Here is an 18,565-nt window from a genome sequence, read left to right as displayed (position 1 = left end):
AGGGAAAATGGTCTTTACGAGTGGCATCGTTTAGCATTCGATAATCAATGCACACTCTCCAACCGGTTACCGTTCGTGTCGAAATAAGCTCAGTATTCTCATTGGTTATGACCGTCATTCCTCTTTTCTTGGGCACCACTTGGACCGAACTAACCCACGGACTGTCGGAAATAGAGTAAATGATTCTCGCATCTAAAAGCTTAACTACGTCCTTCTTGACCACTTCTTGCATATTTGGGTTTAATCTTCTTTGGTGTTGTACAACCGGCTTGGCTCCTTCTTCCAGGTTAATCTTGTGTGAACAATAGGAGGGACTTATTCCCTTGATGTCGGTAATGCTCCACGCTATGGCCCATTTTCTCTTCTTTAATACTTGAACTAGTGCTTCTTTTTCAGATTCGGAGAGGTTAGAGGCTATTATAATTGGCTTTTGATGGCCATCTTCAAGGAAAGCATACTCCAAGTGATCTGGTAATATTTTTAGCTTGGTTTTTGGGTTCTGCATGTTGGACTCGCCGAGTACAGGAAATGAACTCGGCGAGTGAGAGGCTCAATTGACGACTTCGACCTTTTCTGCACATGAACTCGGCGAGTAGATCGGCCCTACTCACCGAGTAGGTTTATCAAATTGCCTTATTAATTCTTCATATTCTGCTTCTTCCAGCAGCCTCTCGATCTCCATTAGGTCTTTTTCAGCATCGAATTCTTCATCAAAGACAGTGGACTTGTTGGAATCTTCATTATCACACTCTTCCATCAACTCATCAAACATATCTATCGAGAACGCCATGTCATCACTATTCCTCGCATGCTTCATATCTTGATCAACCCCGAAGGTGACTGAATCTTCTCCTACCCGTAAAGTAAGCTTCGAGTCTCTCATGTTCACTATAGCACTTGTCGTGTTAAGGAAGGGTCTTCCAAGGATGATGGGGACTTGAGGATCCGCCTCCATGTCTAGAATTATAAAATATGTAGGAAATACAAACTTGTCCACCTTAACCAATAGATGCTCACATATTCCTCTTGCAAATGAAACAATATTGTTTGCCAAGTGGATTGCCATGCGAATTGGCCTTGGTTCCGGGAGATCTAATTTCTTAAAGAATGAGTAGGGCATGAGGTTCACACTTGTTCCTGAATCATCCAATGCATGGATGGTGGCTAAGTTGCCAAATTGGCAAGGCAAAGTCAAGCTTCCCGAGTCACCTTTCTTCTTTGGTAATTTGTTTAACGTGGCAGCTGAGCAGTTTTCATTAAGAATCACTTCTTTCACCTCCTCCATCTTCCTTCTATTTGTGAGAAGCTCTTTGAGGAACTTTGCATATTTTGGCATTTGAGCGAATGCTTCAATGAAGGGTATGTTGATTTGCAGAGCTTTGATGTGATTCAGAAACTTCTGGTACTCTTCTTCTTTCCCTCTTAACTCTGGCTGGGTATGGCATTGGAGGTTGAAAGGGTTTTTCAGAAACGTTTTCTTTCGAATTTTGCAATGCACTCGTCGAGTCCATATTCTGGACTCGGCGAGTAGTATCTGTGTCATGCAGAGGAGTGATTAAATTCCCAATTCTTGTTGTGACTATGTTTATGTGCGCACCTCGTGGGTTGTTTTTAGTTTTACTAGGGAGTTCGCCGGGTGATCTTTGATTGATTTGTTGAGCAAGTTGCCCAAGCTGCATTTCAATGTTGTGGATAGATGCTTGCTGATTTCTAAGTATGGTTTTTGTTTCTTGGATTGCAACATCATGATCATTGTGTCTCTTTTCTGAAGCAGCTACAAATTTCGTGAGCATCTCTTCCAAACTTGGTTTTCTTTCTTGTGCCGGCTCCTCCTTTTGGTAAAAACCCCTTCCCTTTTGCTTGTACTTCTCCTCCTTAGCCTTCTTGTACTCGTCATAAGGGAGCCACTCCTTCTTTGGTTTGCATCAATCTTCATCGTAATGGTCCCCACTTAAGTAAAAAACTTGCACCTTTTTGTTTCCATTCTCATCCAAGTCGCAGTCTCTAGTAAGATGAGGCCCATTACAATTCTCACAACCCACCTGAATAGCATGGATCGTTTGATCCATTTTATCCATCCTCCTATCCATGGTTTTTAGCATAGCCATGACCGCTGACAAGTCTTCAGTAGCTGCATAGGCGGCTCCCCTAGTAACATCATTTCCTGGATTATGGTATTATCTAGAATGCTTAGAGAATTCTTCAATCAATTCCTTGATCACCGGGGGTGGCTTCTTTGTGAGCGGCCCTTGCGAGTCAAGTAACTGCCTGGTTGTGACATTGACTCCAGCATAGAAGATGGAGACTTCTTGTTGGATATTAAGGTCATGGTGTAGGCAATTTCTTAGCAGGCTCTTGTACCTCTCCCAAGCTTCGTATAGTGACTCTCCAGCTTGTTGTTCAAAGTTAGCAATAGCCTTCTTCAACTTAGCTATTTTGGAAGGTGGGCAAAAGTTATCAATAAATTCTTCTTTCATCTTGACCCATGTGGTGACTGGCCTGGGAGGGAGTGACTTGAGCTAGTCTTTTGCAGCACCTTTAAATGTAAGTGGGAGCATGCGAAGTAGTTGGGTCTCGCGAGGCACATTTGGAACATTAAAGTAATCAGCTACATCATTGACTTCATCCAAGTGCTTGTAAGCATCTTCATGGTCTTTTCCATAGAAAGGAATCTCCTTTAGTTGAGCAAGTATGTGGCCCTTTAATTCGAAAGTAGCAGTAGCGGGAATTGCGGGTTGCACAACTCCCGGGTCGGTATCATCGCGGATGCCCTTTTTCCACTCTCCCATGGGAATTTCATCAATGTTAGCCATGGTAAGAGCTAACCCGTCTCCGGAATCGGATCTGTGCCCGTATGTAGGTTCTTCTTCCTCCTCGGTGTCGTACTCGGTGTCTTCCTTGATCGGGTCTTCGCTTGCTAAAGATGCGTTGGATGCTCCTGATTTGCTACTCTTTTTCTTTCCAAAAACAGTCTTCAAGTTAGACAAAGGTGACTTCTTAGGTGTATTTGAGGTCTCCACGTCCTTGCCTCTGTTCTTTCTCAATGTGAATTCCGAGTCTTCAAACGGGGGTACCAGCGGAGTGTTTGATCCTCTGGTCATGAAAGTCCTGAAATAAAACAAGATAAACACGTAAAAAGAACAAAAAAAATGCAACTTAACTAAACAGAAAATAAATGTTAAACAGCAGGCTACTCGCCGAGTAGGTGCGAATGCACTCAGCGAGTAGCTTGTTATTTAAAAAAAAAAACCCTAAACTAAAGAAAGAAATTCTAACAAATTCTAAAACCTAAACTGTCACACCCCAAAAATCGAAGGCGAAAACATTTCCGGGGTTGACTCCACGTTGTGTATCAAATCCAATGCACATAGTAAGTAACGTAAAACAAACATTACATTACATATAGAAAAGTATACATTTGTTTCAAAAGTAAAGTTATACAAGTGATACATAGTATATATGAATAAAATGAAACGGGTCTTCTGAGCACTTCGTCTTCGAACAAAAAGGATCTTCGGATACCTGTCTAACGCTGACCTGAGAATTCAAGCGGTTTGAAAATCAGCATAACGCTGGTGAGTTCATAAGCGGTTTTGGTTTTGTGAAAAATGTACAAGTTTCCTATCTGTTACTGAAAATGTTACACACACCAAGAAAATCTCATATTTTCTTAAGAAGGTTGGTTATTGAATTCCCAAAATGTAATGTAAGGTTGTACACCGAAAACATGTTTACTCTTGTAAATGTAAAGTTATCTGGTTTGTTACACTTTTCTGATTATGTTCAATGTTCCCCAGGAAAATCCCATATTTTCCTAATGTGAAAGATGTTGGTTACCAATGTGAAGATGTATACTGAAAACCCGGTTATCTTGTGAAATGTATTAGTTCTAACACGTATATAAAACTAATATTTACAGGTAAATTAATTACTTATTCATTATTACTATTAACTAAATCTCTGTTATCCTAATTGCGAGTCCCATAACCATACAATAAGACTAAATATGGCAATAAGTAGTCCACATCACCTTATGACTTTCGTCACCCTTGAACCATTTCGGTTCGGCTGTAGCTAGCAGCCAGGTGTGGGGTAGTCAGACCCGTATAGATCTATACACTCAAGTCACGCTCCCTTATCTAATAGATTCTGGTTACAGTTGCGGTCCTCCACACGTGTATCTTTGTGGAGTGTTCACCGAGGACGTGTCTCCAATTATATAGGACTAACAAATTTACTAGTAATAATACGATGATCCTCCACTCGCGTATCTCTGTGGAGTGTTACCGAGGACAAAACAGTGTACAAAGTTTTATATTCAAAGGTTTAAATATCATTCTTTTAACTGATAAAAATGTGGAAAGCCATTTGTGAAATAATAAACATAACAACTTATAACCAATTTCACAAATAATGTATATGATTATCCTGCAAGTTTCAAATTGTTATCTGTTATGATTATCAGTGTCAAAAGCATATGAAATATGAAACACACACATGTAAAACAAGTTTTGATTACAAGTATCCCTTGTACTTTGCTTGTATTCCCCCTGAAAACAGTGAAAACAGTGAAAAAGGGTAGGGGTATGAACTCACCAGACGAGAAGGCGCAATTGTTTCGGACACTAAACATTGGTTCGGGACTTGTTAACATGCGAGGTTCCTATGTAATATGAAATGGTATCCAAAGGTATCAATTAGACTTTAAAACACTAATTAGATATGATAATACAGTCCAATGAACTAAAACACCTCAAAACGAGTGTTTGGAGTGACCCGGGTGACATCTACGGACGTGTAATGATGCAAGGGACTTGGTAATTGAGTTTACTCCTCAAGAGTAAACTCCTAAATGAGTTTTCGGCCATATATCCCCTACATACATGAGTTCACGGCCGTGAACTCATTTTGGGTGATTTTTAGTGCTAAATGGCTTAAATGGACATGGGGAATGCTAGAGTGGATTTTTCTAATGCCTTGGAATGAATTGGATGAACATGTACACCAATTATGGGATTTCACGATTGTAAACGTGGAGTTTACGGCTGTAAACTCCCCCCAAGCTCAAACCATATTTATTTTGTGATGCTTAGGACAATCACATGTGATTCTAACTAATTTTCCAAGCATTAATATGAATTTAGGGCATCAAATTACATATAATTAGGAGTTTACGGCCCTGGAGCATATGTTATGGCCATAAACTCTCAAATGAGGGGTGTTTGACATGTTTAAGGTTCCCAAACTATTTTTAGATGATTCTAGAATTTATTCCAAGGCTTTTGGTGAAGTTACAAGGCATTCTAACATGTTTAAATGAGTTTACGCTCCATGTTTGAGGAGTTTACGCCCCAAGCACATTCCTTGGCTGTAAACTCATGTTTTTCCCTCAAAATCCATGTCTAGGGTGTTCTAAGTCCGGATTTGTAAGCCACAAGGTCATATCTAAGTCCCAATGATGATTTGGAAGGGTCAAAGTGCTTAAAACCCCCCATTATTATGTGTTTATAGCCCAAGCATGCTCCTTGGCCGTAAACACATGTTCCAGGTCCAAAATGATAGATTAAACACGAATTTGAAGGCCTAAGAGGTTACACAACAAGCTAGGGATGTTACCTCAAAGATTTGGAGCCTTAAATCAATGTTTTGGAACTTGAATCTTTGGTTGAGGAGAGAGGTTAGAGAGAGAGTAGTGAGAGAGAGCAAAAGATTCAAATGGAAGCTTAAACATCTTTACATAGTGTCTAATTTTTGGACACTCTGGAATTCTACCCGATACCGGCGTTATACAGTGCTTTTGGTCGCACCCGATTGAGTTACCGTAACCCGATATGGTAAATTCTAAAATGTTTCCAATTATTAATATGAAGTGCTAATGTGAGTTCTAAACACCTTTAGACACTCATTAAGTCATAATAGAAGTCCCACAATTATGACCTAATTAAATGATGAAATCGGAAACAAAATTGGAAACGACGGTTGGATTATTGAAATGAGTTACGAAAAGGGTTACAAGCAATGATACGAATTTTCGGGTTGTTACATTATCCCCCCTGTTAGAGGGAATTTCGTCCCGAAATTCAGAATTAAGATACAAATCATGGATCAGGAAAGAGGTGTGGATACTTCAGTTTCATTGAGTCTTCACGCTCCCAAGTGTACTCCGGTCCCCGCTTGGCATTCCAGCGAACCTTCACTATCGGGATGCGACTTTGTTTCGTGCGTTTGACTTCTCGATCCATGATTTTGATCGGTTCCTCCACGAAATTGAGGTTTTCATTGATCTCGATCTCATCTAAGGGAATCACTAGGGTTTCAACGCATAAGCATTTCTTGAGATTTGAGACATGGAAGACGGGATGGATGTTATTGAGTTCGTGAGGTAATCGAAGTATATAGGCTACCGGACCGATCCTGGCGAGGATCTAGAAGGGTCCAATGTACATCGGATTAAGTTTACCATGCTTTCCGAAGCGTACCATACCTTTCCAGGGCAAGACCTTCAATAGGACATAGTCTCCAACCTGGAACTCCAGAGGTTTACGTCGGTTATCGGCATAACTTTTCTGTCTATCACGTGAGGCTTTCAGTCGGTCTCGGATTCGGATGATCTTTTCGGTGGTTTCACGGATGATTTCAGGACCAGTGAGAGCATTATCGGGAAATCGACTCCTGGCTAGCTGCGTGTCCCCTACCTCGGCCCAACCAGAGGGGATCTGCACTTACGACTGTAGACGACTTCGAACGGGGCAACCTTGATACTAGTATGGTAGCTGTTGTTGTACGAGAACTCGATCAATGGAAAATGTGTGTCCCACGATTTGCCGAAATCGATGACACGAGCCCTAAGCATGTCTTCCAGGGTTTGGATAGTCCTCTCACTCTGTCCGTCGGTCTGAGGATGATACGCCGTGCTCATGTCTAGCTTGGTTCCAAGAGCTTTCTGGAGAGACTGCCAGAATCTGGAGGTAAACCTGCTATCTCGATCAGAGATAATGGGCGCAGGTACACCGTGTAGTCGAACTACCTCCTGGATGTAGATTCGCGCGAGTCTTTCCATTTTGAACGATTCTTTGATCGGGATGAAGTGAGCGGATTTTGTCAAACTACCCACTCGGACACTTGGGTAACTTGGTGATGAAATCCATGGTAATCATCTCCCATTTCCATTCGGGTATCTCGGGTTGCTGGAGTAGACCCGAGGCTTTCTGGTAGTTAACTTTCACCTTGGCGCAAGTCAGACACTTGCCCACAAACGTAGCGATCTCTGCTTTCATGTTCGGCCACCAGTATTGTTTCTTGAGATCTAAGTACATCTTGTCCGAACCTGGGTGAACAGAGTATCTGGTCTTGTGTGCTTCCTCCATGACAACCTCCCTGAACCCTCCGGACTTTGGAATCCATATTCGGTCCATGAAACAGTAGACTCTGTCACCTCTGATCTCAAGTTTCTTATCCATTCCCCTCAAGGCTTCGATCGACACATTTTCGGGTTTGAGGGCTTCTATCTGGGCGTCTCATATTTGCATGGATAAATGGGAATGGATAGTCATTGTCAAGGTCTTCACTTTTCGGCTTGAACTTTCTTTTCGGCTAAGGGCATCGGCTACCACATTGGCCTTGTTGGGATGGTAGTGAATCTCACACACATAATCGCTGAGTAACTCTACCCATCGCCGTTGCCTCATGTTTAGGTCTTTCTAATTGAGGATGTGCTGCAGGCTTTTATGGTCAGTGAAGATCGTACACTTGGTTCCGTAGAGATAATATCTCCAAATCTTCAATGCAAAGACTACGGCTCATAACTCCAAGTCATGTGTGGTATAGTTGACCTCGTGTGCCTTCAGCTGTCTTGAGGCATAAGCAATCACTTTTCCTCTTTGCATAAGCACACAGCCTAATCCCTGATTTGACGCATCACAATAGACAACGAAATCTTCTGTCCCTTCGGGTAGGGACAGAATAGGTGCGCTACACAAGGCTTGCTTTAACGTTTGGAACGCTGATTCTTGCTTTTCACTCCAACAAAAGGGTACACCTTTCTGCGTTAGAGTGGTTAGGGGTTTGGCAATTTTGGAAAAGTTCTGGATGAATCTTCGATAATAGCCGGCGAGACCCAAGAATTGACGGATTTCTGTAGGTGTCTTTGGTGCCGACCAATTCTCTATCACTTTAATCTTGGAAGGATCCACGTGAATGCCCTCCTCGCTTACCACGAGACCTAGGAAAGTTACCTTCCGTATCCAAAACTCACACTCGGAAATTTTGCGTACATCTTCTTGGATCTAAGGGTTTCCAACACTAACCTCAAGTGTTGCTTGTGGTCTTCTTCGCTCCTAGAGTAGACGAGGATGTCATCAATGAACACGATGACAAATTTATCTAAGAAAGGATGACACACCCGGTTCATCAGGTCCATGAACACAGTCGGTGCATTGGTTAGACCGAAGGGCATCACTACGAACTCGTAGTGTCCATACCGAGTCCTGAAAGTTGTTTTGGAAACATCACTCTCTAGAACTCATAGTTGATGGTACCCTGACCGAAGGTCTATCTTGGAGAAGTAGCTAGCTCCCTGAAGTTGATCGAATAGGTCATCTATTCGCGGGAGAGGATATCGGTTCTTTACGATCAACTTATTTAGTTCACGGTAGTCGATACACATTCGGAAGGATCCATATTTCTTCTTGACAAACAATATCGGAGCTCCCCAGGGTGAGGAACTCGGTCTAATGAATCCTTTACTGAGCAACTCATTGAGTTGGCTGGATAACTCCTGCATTTCTGCTGGAGCTAAGCGATACGGAGACTTCGCTACGGGGGTAGCTCTAGGAATTAGGTCAATGCGGAACTCGACCTGACGTTCGGGAGGAATTCCTTGAAGCTCTTTGGGAAATACATCCGGAAAGTTACAGACTTCGGGGATGCTCGTGAGGTCTTGAACTTCCTGTTTCTCGTTGATTACATGGGCTAAGAATGCAATGCACTCCTTTCGCAGGAGCTTTTGAGCTTTGATGCAGGAAATGATACGAAGACTGGGACTGAGTTTATCGCCATAGATTACGAGAGTTTGACCGGACGGAAGGTTGAGACGGATGGATTTTTCATAGCAAAGGATGTCAGCATGATTGGGAATCAACCAATCCATGCCATTGATAACATCAAAGCTCTTAATGGAAACTGGCATAAGATCTATAGGAAATGAGTGGTCATTCAGGGTAAGGGTACAACCTACGAACACCTCGCTGGCGCTTTCTTTCTCACCGTTAGCCATCTCGACGGTAAATGTTTCAGTTCAAGGTTGAGGATTATGTTTTAGGTTATGTTTGAATGCATGACTAACAAAACTCCTTTCAGCGCCCGAATCGAAAAGAATACTAGCATATGAGTTGTTGAGAAGGAACATACCCGAGACAACAGTAGGATCGACGACTGCTTCCTCCCGTCCCATGACTAGGACTCTTCCAGTGTTATCAGCAGTTGACTTCTTGGGGCGGTTCCTTTTAAAGTGCCCAACCTCTCCAAAGTTATAGTAGGCTTGACCAACGCCTGCTCCAGATGATTGATTGGCCGATTGGGCCGGAGCTTTGCAGAATCGGACTGTGTGCCCCTTCTTACCACAATTGGTACAAGATAGTTCTCGGCAGGGGCCGGGGTTGTGGTGATATTTGCATTTGTCACACAGAGGAAGATTACCAGCATACATGCTGGTGGGAGATGGAGCTGTGGATCCCACAAGAGAAGCAGCAGCAACTGGGGTAGTAGCAGCATGAACTGCTACAGTTTGCTGTTTCTTGGAAGATCCTTGGGAAGATTGACCCTTCTTCTTCTTCCAGAACTTTCTCTTCTCACCACTCCTTTTAGTCGGCTCAGGAGTGGTAGTGGTCTCCTCAACATCATCGCTATGATCAATCAAGGTCTGGGCTAAACTCTTGGCACTATCATAGGTATCCGGACGTGCAGCTATGACATTTCCCTTTGTTGGTTGGGTCAGCCCCCAGATGAACCTTTCTATCTTTTTACTTTCAGGAGTGACCAATCCCGGGCAGAGAAGTGCAAGGTCATCGAATCGAGAAGTGTATACAGCAATATCGGAACCCTTCATCTTCAGGTTCCAGAGCTCGTGTTCTAGCTTCTGCATTTCACCAAGGGGACAGTATTCGACTATCAGGAGTTCTTTCATGGCTTCCTAGCCCATGGCATTCGCTACGGGTAGGGTCAGAGATTTGACTCGGCCATTCCACCAAGTCAAGGCTTTATCAATGAAGGTACAGGCTGCGAACTTGACCTTATCAGATTCCGCACAGGCACAGATTCTGAAGATGGATTCGATTTTCTCGAACCATCGGGATAAGGAAATAAAACCTCCAGTGCCATCGAAGGATGTTGGTTTCGCATTCATGAAATCCTTATAGGAACCCTCCTTTCGGTGTCCCTGATTATTTTCTTGGTTTTGGGGCTGGGGACCCCCTCCTGACCAACCGGGTTCATTTGTGACATAGCTGCTACCATTGCGGCATTCAGGACTGTCTGAAGCGATGCAAGATCAAATTGAGAAGGAGGTGGTGGCGGAGAAGGATTGTTGTTGTTCTTTGAGCTGGGTCTCTTTCTGGGAGGCATCTTGATCTAATAAGATCAAGAAAGAGAGAGGATGGTAAGTCCTCCTAATTGAATCGATAGATATGACAGTTATATATCCCGAATAAGAGATAAAGCAGGAAAGAGTTATCAAAATAGATAATTTATCGCTAAGAAATAATTAGGGATCATCGCTTGAATAAGGATTTCTATAAAGGAGTGGCTCAAGAAATACTCCCATAGTATTTCATGGTTCGCTACGACAATGGTTCGATGTTTGTGGTGTTAGGGTAAGTTTTAGGCATGTCGCACACCACAGTCACTCCCAAGCACATGTTGGTCGTGTCTCGAATGAATATAGTTTGCCAAGCTATATTGATCCTAGACACGACTACATAACTGCCCAGGTTTAACCACAGCATACAACACCCATTTACTTATGTTTTGTTCTACTTATGGTTACGAATCTCGACGGTTCGGTATACTTGTATACTTTTGAAAATGCTTATAGTTTGAAGATTCTTTTAACTCAGAGCACTTAGGCCCTTTGGTGTTTATAGTTTTATACCATGTAAGGTTTGGTATACTTTATTCACTATAAACAAGGACTCTGATACCAATCTATCACACCCCGAAAACCGAAGGCGGAAACATTTCTGGGGTTGACTCCACGTTGTGTATCAAATCCAATTCACATAGTAAGTAAAGTAAAACAACCATTACATTACATATAGAAAATTTTACATTTTTTTCAAAAGTAAAGTTATACAAGTGATACATAGTATATATGAACAATAAGGATCTTCGGATACCTGTCTAACGCTGACCTGAGAATACAAGCGGTTTGAAAATCAGCATAACGCTGGTGAGTTCATAAGCGGTTTTGGTTTTGTGAAAAATGTACAAGTTTCCTGTCTGTTACTGAAAATTTTACACACACCAACAAAATCACATATTTTCTTAAGAAGGTTGGTTATTGAATTCCCAAAATGTAATGTAAGGTTGTACATTGAAAACATGATTACTCTTGTAAATGTAAAGTTATTTGGTTTGTTACACTTTTCTGATTATGTTCAATGTTCCCCAGGAAAATCCCATATTTTCCTAATGTGAAAGATGTTGGTTACCAATGTGAAGATGTATACTGAAAACCCGGTTACCTTGTGAAATGTATTAGTTTTAACACGTATATAAAACTAATATTTACAAGTAAATTAATTACTTATTCATTATTACTATTAACTAAATCTTTGTTATCCTAATTGCGAGTCCCATAACCATACAATAAGACTAAATATGGCAATAAGTAGTCCACATCACCTTATGACTTTCGTCACCCTTGAACCATTTCGGTTCGGTTGTAGCTAGCAGCCAGGAGTGGGGTAGTAAGCCCCGTATAGATCTATACACTCAAGTCACGCTCCTTTATCTAATAGATTCTGGTTACAGTTGCGGTCCTCCACTCGCGTATCTCTGTGGAGTGTTCACCGAGGACGTGTCTCCACTTATATAGGAATAACAAATTTACTAGTAATAATACGATGATCCTCCACTCGCGTATCTCTGTGGAGTGTTACTGAGGACAAAACAGTGTATAAAGTTTTATGTTCAAAGGTTTAAATATCATTCTTTTAACTGATAAAAATGTGGAAAGCCATTTGTGAAATAATAAACATAACAGCTTATAACCAATTTCACAAATAATGTATATGATTATCCTACAAGTTACAAATTGTTATCCGTTATGATTATCAGTGTCAAAAGCATATGAAATATGAAACACACACATGTAAAACAAGTTTTGATGACAAGTATCCCTTGTACTTTGCTTGTATTCCCCCCTGAAAACAGTGAAAACAGTGAAAAAGGGTACGTGTATGAACTCACCAAACGAGAAAGCACAACTGTTTCGGACACTAAACGTTGGTTCGGGATTTCTTAACATCCGAGGTTCCTATGTAATATGAAATGGTATCCCAAGGTATCTAATTAGACTTTAAAACACTAATTAGATATGATAATACACTCCAATGAACTAAAACACCTCAAAACGAGTGTTTGGAGTGACCCGGGTGACATCTACGGACGTGTAATGATGCAAGGGACTTGGTAATTGAGTTTACTCCTCAAGAGTAAACTCCTAAATGATTTTTCGGCCATATATCCCCTACATACATGAGTTCACGTCCGTGAACTCATGTTTGGGTGATTTTTGAGTGCTAAATGGCTTAAATGGACATGGGGAATGCTAGAATGGATTTTTCTAATGCCTTGGAATGAATTGGATGAACATGTACACCAATTATGGGAGTTCACAGTTGTATACATGGAGTTTACGGCTGTAAACTCCCCCCAAGCTCAAACTATATTTATTTTGTGATGCTTAGGACAATCACATGTGATTCTAACTAATTTTCCAAGCATTGATATGAATTTAGGGCATCAAATTACATATAATTAGGAGTTTACGGCCCTGGAGCATATTTTATGGCCGTAAACTCTCAAATGAGGGGTGTTTGACATGTTTAAGGTTCTCAAACTATTTTTAGATGATTCTAGAATTTATTCCAAGGCTTTTGGTGAAGTTACAAGGCATTCTAACATGTTTAAATGAGTTTACTCTCCATGTTTGAGGATTTTACGGCCCAAGCACATTCCTTGGCCGTAAACTCATGTTTTTCCCTCAAAATCCATGTCTAGGGTGTTCTAAGTCCGGATTTGTAAGCCATAAGGTCATATCTAAGTCCCAATGATGATTTGGAAGGGTTAAAGTGCTTAAAAACCCATTATTATGTGTTTACGGACCAAGCATGCTCCTTGGCCATAAACACATGTTCCAGGTCCAAAATGATAGATTAAACACGAATTTCAAGGCCTAAGAGGTTACACAACAAGCTAGGGATGTTACCTCAAAGATTTAGAGCCTTAAATCAATGTTTTGGACCTTGAATCTTTGGTTGAGGAGAGAGGTTAGAGAGAGAGTAGTGAGAGAGAGCAAAAGCTTCAAATGGAAGCTTAAACATCTTTATATAGTGTCTAAGTTTTGGACACGCTGGAATTCTACCCGATACCGGCGTTATACGGTGCTTTTGGTCGCACCCAATTGAGTTACCGTAACCCGATATGGTAAATTCTAAAATGTTTCCAATTATTAATATGAAGTGCTAATGTGAGTTCTAAACATGTTTAGACACTCATTAAGTCATAATAGAAGTCCCACAATTATGACCTAATTAAATGATGAAATCGGAAACGAAATTGGAAACGGCGTTTGGATTATTGAAATGAGTTACGAAAAGGGTTACAAGCAATGATACGAATTTTCGGGTTGTTACATAAACTATTAACTATTTTACTGAAATAAATTAACTTTGTGTCAGAAAACTCACACAAACGATCGATAAAATTAGGAATTAGATTAATTTTGGAACCATTCCCCAGCAACGGCGCCAAAAACTTGATGTGTGTAAAATGCACTGGATTTAATCCTACTTCTAAGTTATAAATTTAGCACACAAAGGCAGTGAACCTGTCTTTTAGTGGTATAGATGGATAAGTAGAGTGTCGAACTCAGGGAACGAAAATTAAACTAATAACTAATTTTAACTAAGCAAGTAATAAAAGTAAAGGTTTTTCTCTAGTTTTACAAGACTAGAAACTTAAACAATACACCTAACACGGGACTTAACTAAAAACTAACAAGTAAAAATTCACCAAATTTTGATAAAGAGCTTCTGTTTAGGTCCAACCAATTCACTCCTATGGTTATTTTTATAGTAATGTGATATACTAATTATTATTGGTTACCAACTATAGTGGTTAGGTTCATATTCACTAATACTAACCCTTAGATAATTAATTAATTCAAGCAGTGGCCAATTGTTTACTAATTAATTCCCTAGCTCAATTATTTGGATTAAATAAGATTTGTAATTGGTTAATCAAGTGGGTGATTCAATTAACCTCTTGTTTGTTGGTTTCTCAAACAAGCTCACACATTAATTTACTTATTCTCTTATTAATTCTAGTTTCATGTTCATTATCCCTAGTCATATGATAAAGTAGTCACATAAACATATGAGGTTAACAACTAAGAGATGTTCATGCAGCTTAATTGTCTTCCAATTAACAGAAAATAGTTGTAATCAATGCATAAGGTTCTTTAACAAACTTAATTTAATGAAATCACCAATAAACAATCAAAAAAAAGTATCAATTAAACCATAGGAGTAATTTGGTTCTCCTAATCAGAAACCATCCGAGTTTTAGCTCATGATTACAAGAAAAATAGGCTCAAAAACGAATTTGATTAAACTAACCATAATGCAATCCTAATATCAAGTGGAAAATATAACCTAATTGCTTCGAAACTTCAAAAGATCAAAGATTAGGGTTATTCAGATCTTCAAGGGTTTCTTTAATCGTAGCTCTACCTCCAAGGAAGCCAGAATAGTCTTTAATTTGGATTAAGACTCCATATTTATAGTTATCACAAAATAGGGGCTACTCGGTGAGTAGATCGTGGACTCGCTGAGTAGGTGCATGGAATCCGTGTACGGAAAGGATTTTTGACTTTTCTTCGGGAACATTCTTACGAACTCGCCGATTTGGTGCGTGGACTCGCCGAGTAGATGTGTGATTCTTCCTTTTTCTTCATCCTTTGGTCTCTAATTGCTCCCCCTCACTCCTTTTTGCTCCAAAGCTGTCTCTTGGACTGAAAACATAATTTAAGCATCATTAAGTACCTTTTGTCCATATTATGCATCTAATTAGCTAACAATGATAAAAATATATGCTAAGCATATGGCTAATTATGCAAATATTAGAATCTTTATTTTAAATGTGAATATTTGTATAGCTAGCTTGAAAACATTAGGAGTTCTTTCCATGTTTATTCTTGTCTATAAATTGTAGCATTGAATGTAATATACTTGCAGCTTTGACTTTAATTTTCAATTCTTTTTATTTCATCTATCAATCAACTTTTTCCTCTCCCTCACAATCCAGTCTAAATCCACGATCCATTTTAGTTAATTTAACTAAAATTGGATAAAAAATGCATTTGATATGATTTATAACCATGCTTATCATAAATCGGTTTAATGACCAATGTAAACGAATAAACTGTAAAAAAAAAAAAAATTAGTTATGTAGTTATTTATTTTATCTTGCCAGCTTCAGAAGAATTAGTTTATGGAGTTATATAACCCAGCTAAGAAATAAAATAAATAATTAAATTTTTATAGGATTCGGTTAAAAGAAAGAAAGCATACCTTGCACTGATCATGGATGGAAGTAGTTCTGATCATAGTATCGCCATCAATACTCATTAGGGTTGGCAGAGAAGTAAGGTCAAGATAATCAAGAAGAGGGAAGGAGGAGATGGTGTTTGTATGAGAAGAAGATATTATTTCTTCATTTTCATCATTAATATCTCTATTTGAAACAAATTCTTCAATACCATCACAACTCCTTATCCCGACATCCATTAAGTTGGGAAGAAGTTTGCCCATGAGAGGTGAAAATAAGTACTTTATGGTTTTGCAGTTTCTCATGTATATGGTTGTGAGGTTGTGGAATGAGTAGGATTGTGATTGGTTTTGAGGAATTAAAAGTTTCTTCCAATTGGACTTCCACACATCACTCATCCTCTCCGTATCCCATAAAATTAAATCCTTGAGGTGGGGAAGTAGTAGTGGCGGTGGTTGATGATTATATTTATGCAGAGTTGTTGTGAAATATGTGTTGTTGCTGTTGTTGCTACTGGAACCCTCTATCTCAAACACCACTTCAACATCCTTACAGCCCTCTACTGAAATGATCTTTGCCTTGGATATAACATTAATCTGTTGATATCTCATCAACAAATGTAATTAGAAATCTCCTACAATAAATATGCAAAAGACATGCACTTACACAGATACACAAAAATTAAATTTTTCAGACTAAATTACATAATTGGTCTGTGTTTATCTTTTTTTTTTTTGTTGTTTGGTTCCATTAAATTGTTTTGCAATTTTGATCCCTATTTCATGGTTTAGTACTCACACCACTAATTTATGTTTGTCGGGTCTTATTAAATCACTATTTTGACCTTTTAATATTTTGCATTATTAATCATCTTTACAACTATCCATAGGGGGCACCGTGCCCCTCACCTAGCTCCCCTATCTGTTGCTGCTATTAGTGGTCCTTACTCAGCCCTTTTTCCATGGTCGACTTCACCACAATGTAGATCTATCAGATCTTCCTCCATCGTAATCACTTTCCTCACCGCTACCATAGTTAATCTCAAATGAACTTTTCGTTTTAATGATCAAACATGGAAATTCCAAGGCATAGTATTAATTCAACTACCATTTTGCATCATCTTCAACACATTATTCGGTCATTTGATCAATAGAATAAATATATAGAATCTTTACATTCAATGGAAATGTGTAAAAACACACACAACCTCATAGGTGTAGAGAAATAACCAAAAAAAAACTTGGTGATAAATATGTAAATTTAATAATATGAAGGTTAAAAGAGATCCACACTTAGAAATGTGGGGAGCCTAGCCTACTTTTCCAAACTTAAAACGTTTTTAAATTCGGTATGTATACAAGTGTATGCATGTATGTACACACACTCATACATACATCTAACTGTGTGTACATAGACACACATATATGCATAAGTGCTATATCATCAAAATACAAATAGAAATAGAAAGATGAATGACATCACATACCTCTTGGCTATTCTGAACAAATTCAATTTTTCCCCCTGTTTCTTCACAAGTTCTCCAACCATCTATATTCACATTCATAAGTGTTCTCACATCAGAATTGGTCACGGTCGGTGTGAATACGTTTACAAACCTCTCACACCTTCTTATTTCTATCCTTTCAACAGCTTGAAAGCTACGGATGAGGTTATCAGAGCTACCTTCACCTTTCATCCTCCACAGCTATCTTAGCTTTCCCAACTCATATACACAAATGTGTCTCAAGTTGCTATTGTACTATTCAATTTCACCAACACAACTCATGTCGATGTTAAGTAACACTTCAATGCTTCCACATTCTCTAACATCAAGCACTTCCAGACGACCCATCAAAGACATGGGATTGGTTGGAAACATATTTACAAGATTATCACATTCCATCACCTCAATCTTTGTCAACATGCAGGCATTAACTACATCACTACTACTAAATTGATAAGGCCATATCTCTTTCAGCTTATCCATACTAAGAATTATCAATCTCTCTAACTTAGGAATCAACATCTGCACAATAAATAAGACATGTTGATCATCAATAGGGAAATCAAATTTAAAATAGTTTGTTTGGGGTGTCGCAATCCAATCAATACAAACTTACATTACAAAGACAATCTATGAAACTGTCAGCATAAATCCTAATATAGAGGTACATTTTTGTTAAAGAAAGGTTGAATTGGAGAGACATTACTGGACACTGAAGATGTTGTAGATGTTTTCTCAGGATAAATGTTGGTGAAATTAGGAAGGCCATCAAGTATCAAATACACCAGTTGTGGTAACTCAATAACATTAACATTGTTGCAAAAACCTTCCAACTTTGCTAGCTTCTCCAAATATAGAAACTTTAGCTTCTGAAACCCAATTTCCCCGGCTCCGCCATTCTTACTATATGCAAGAAATTCCAGAACAGGACACTGTGAAACTTTGAGGAACTCAAGCTTCATCAAACCACTTGCAATAGGGACTGTAAAGAGGTACCTCAAGTTTTGACACTTGAAAACATCAAGGACTCTTAGATTATTAAACGCCTACTGAGGAAGATGAATCAATTCCACTAAAACTTCTTCAAGATTATTCATACCATCCATCTGCAAAGAAAGAACCTCAGTTTTCTCAAACAACTCATTGATGCTACATTCCAACAACTCATCTTTGTTAGTGACCAACATCAATGTGTTTTTAAATTAGTGCATATCATTTTTCTCAAAAAAATAA

General features: G+C 39.3%; 1 non-coding gene across 1 annotated transcript; it reads left to right on the top strand.

The window, feature by feature from the left end:
- Positions 1 to 2,322: 2,322 nt before the first annotated feature.
- On the top strand, positions 2,323 to 2,429 carry LOC111917410 (small nucleolar RNA R71). The gene has a single exon (XR_002858878.1). It is a non-coding gene; the product is annotated as a small nucleolar RNA R71 (small nucleolar RNA).
- Positions 2,430 to 18,565: the final 16,136 nt, after the last annotated feature.

This window comes from Lactuca sativa, chromosome 2 (genome assembly GCF_002870075.4).
Source record: "Lactuca sativa cultivar Salinas chromosome 2, Lsat_Salinas_v11, whole genome shotgun sequence".
NCBI classification, from domain to species: domain Eukaryota; kingdom Viridiplantae; phylum Streptophyta; class Magnoliopsida; order Asterales; family Asteraceae; genus Lactuca; species Lactuca sativa.
Note: the sequence above shows the minus strand (reverse complement) of the source record. Positions and strands in the feature narration are given on the sequence as shown.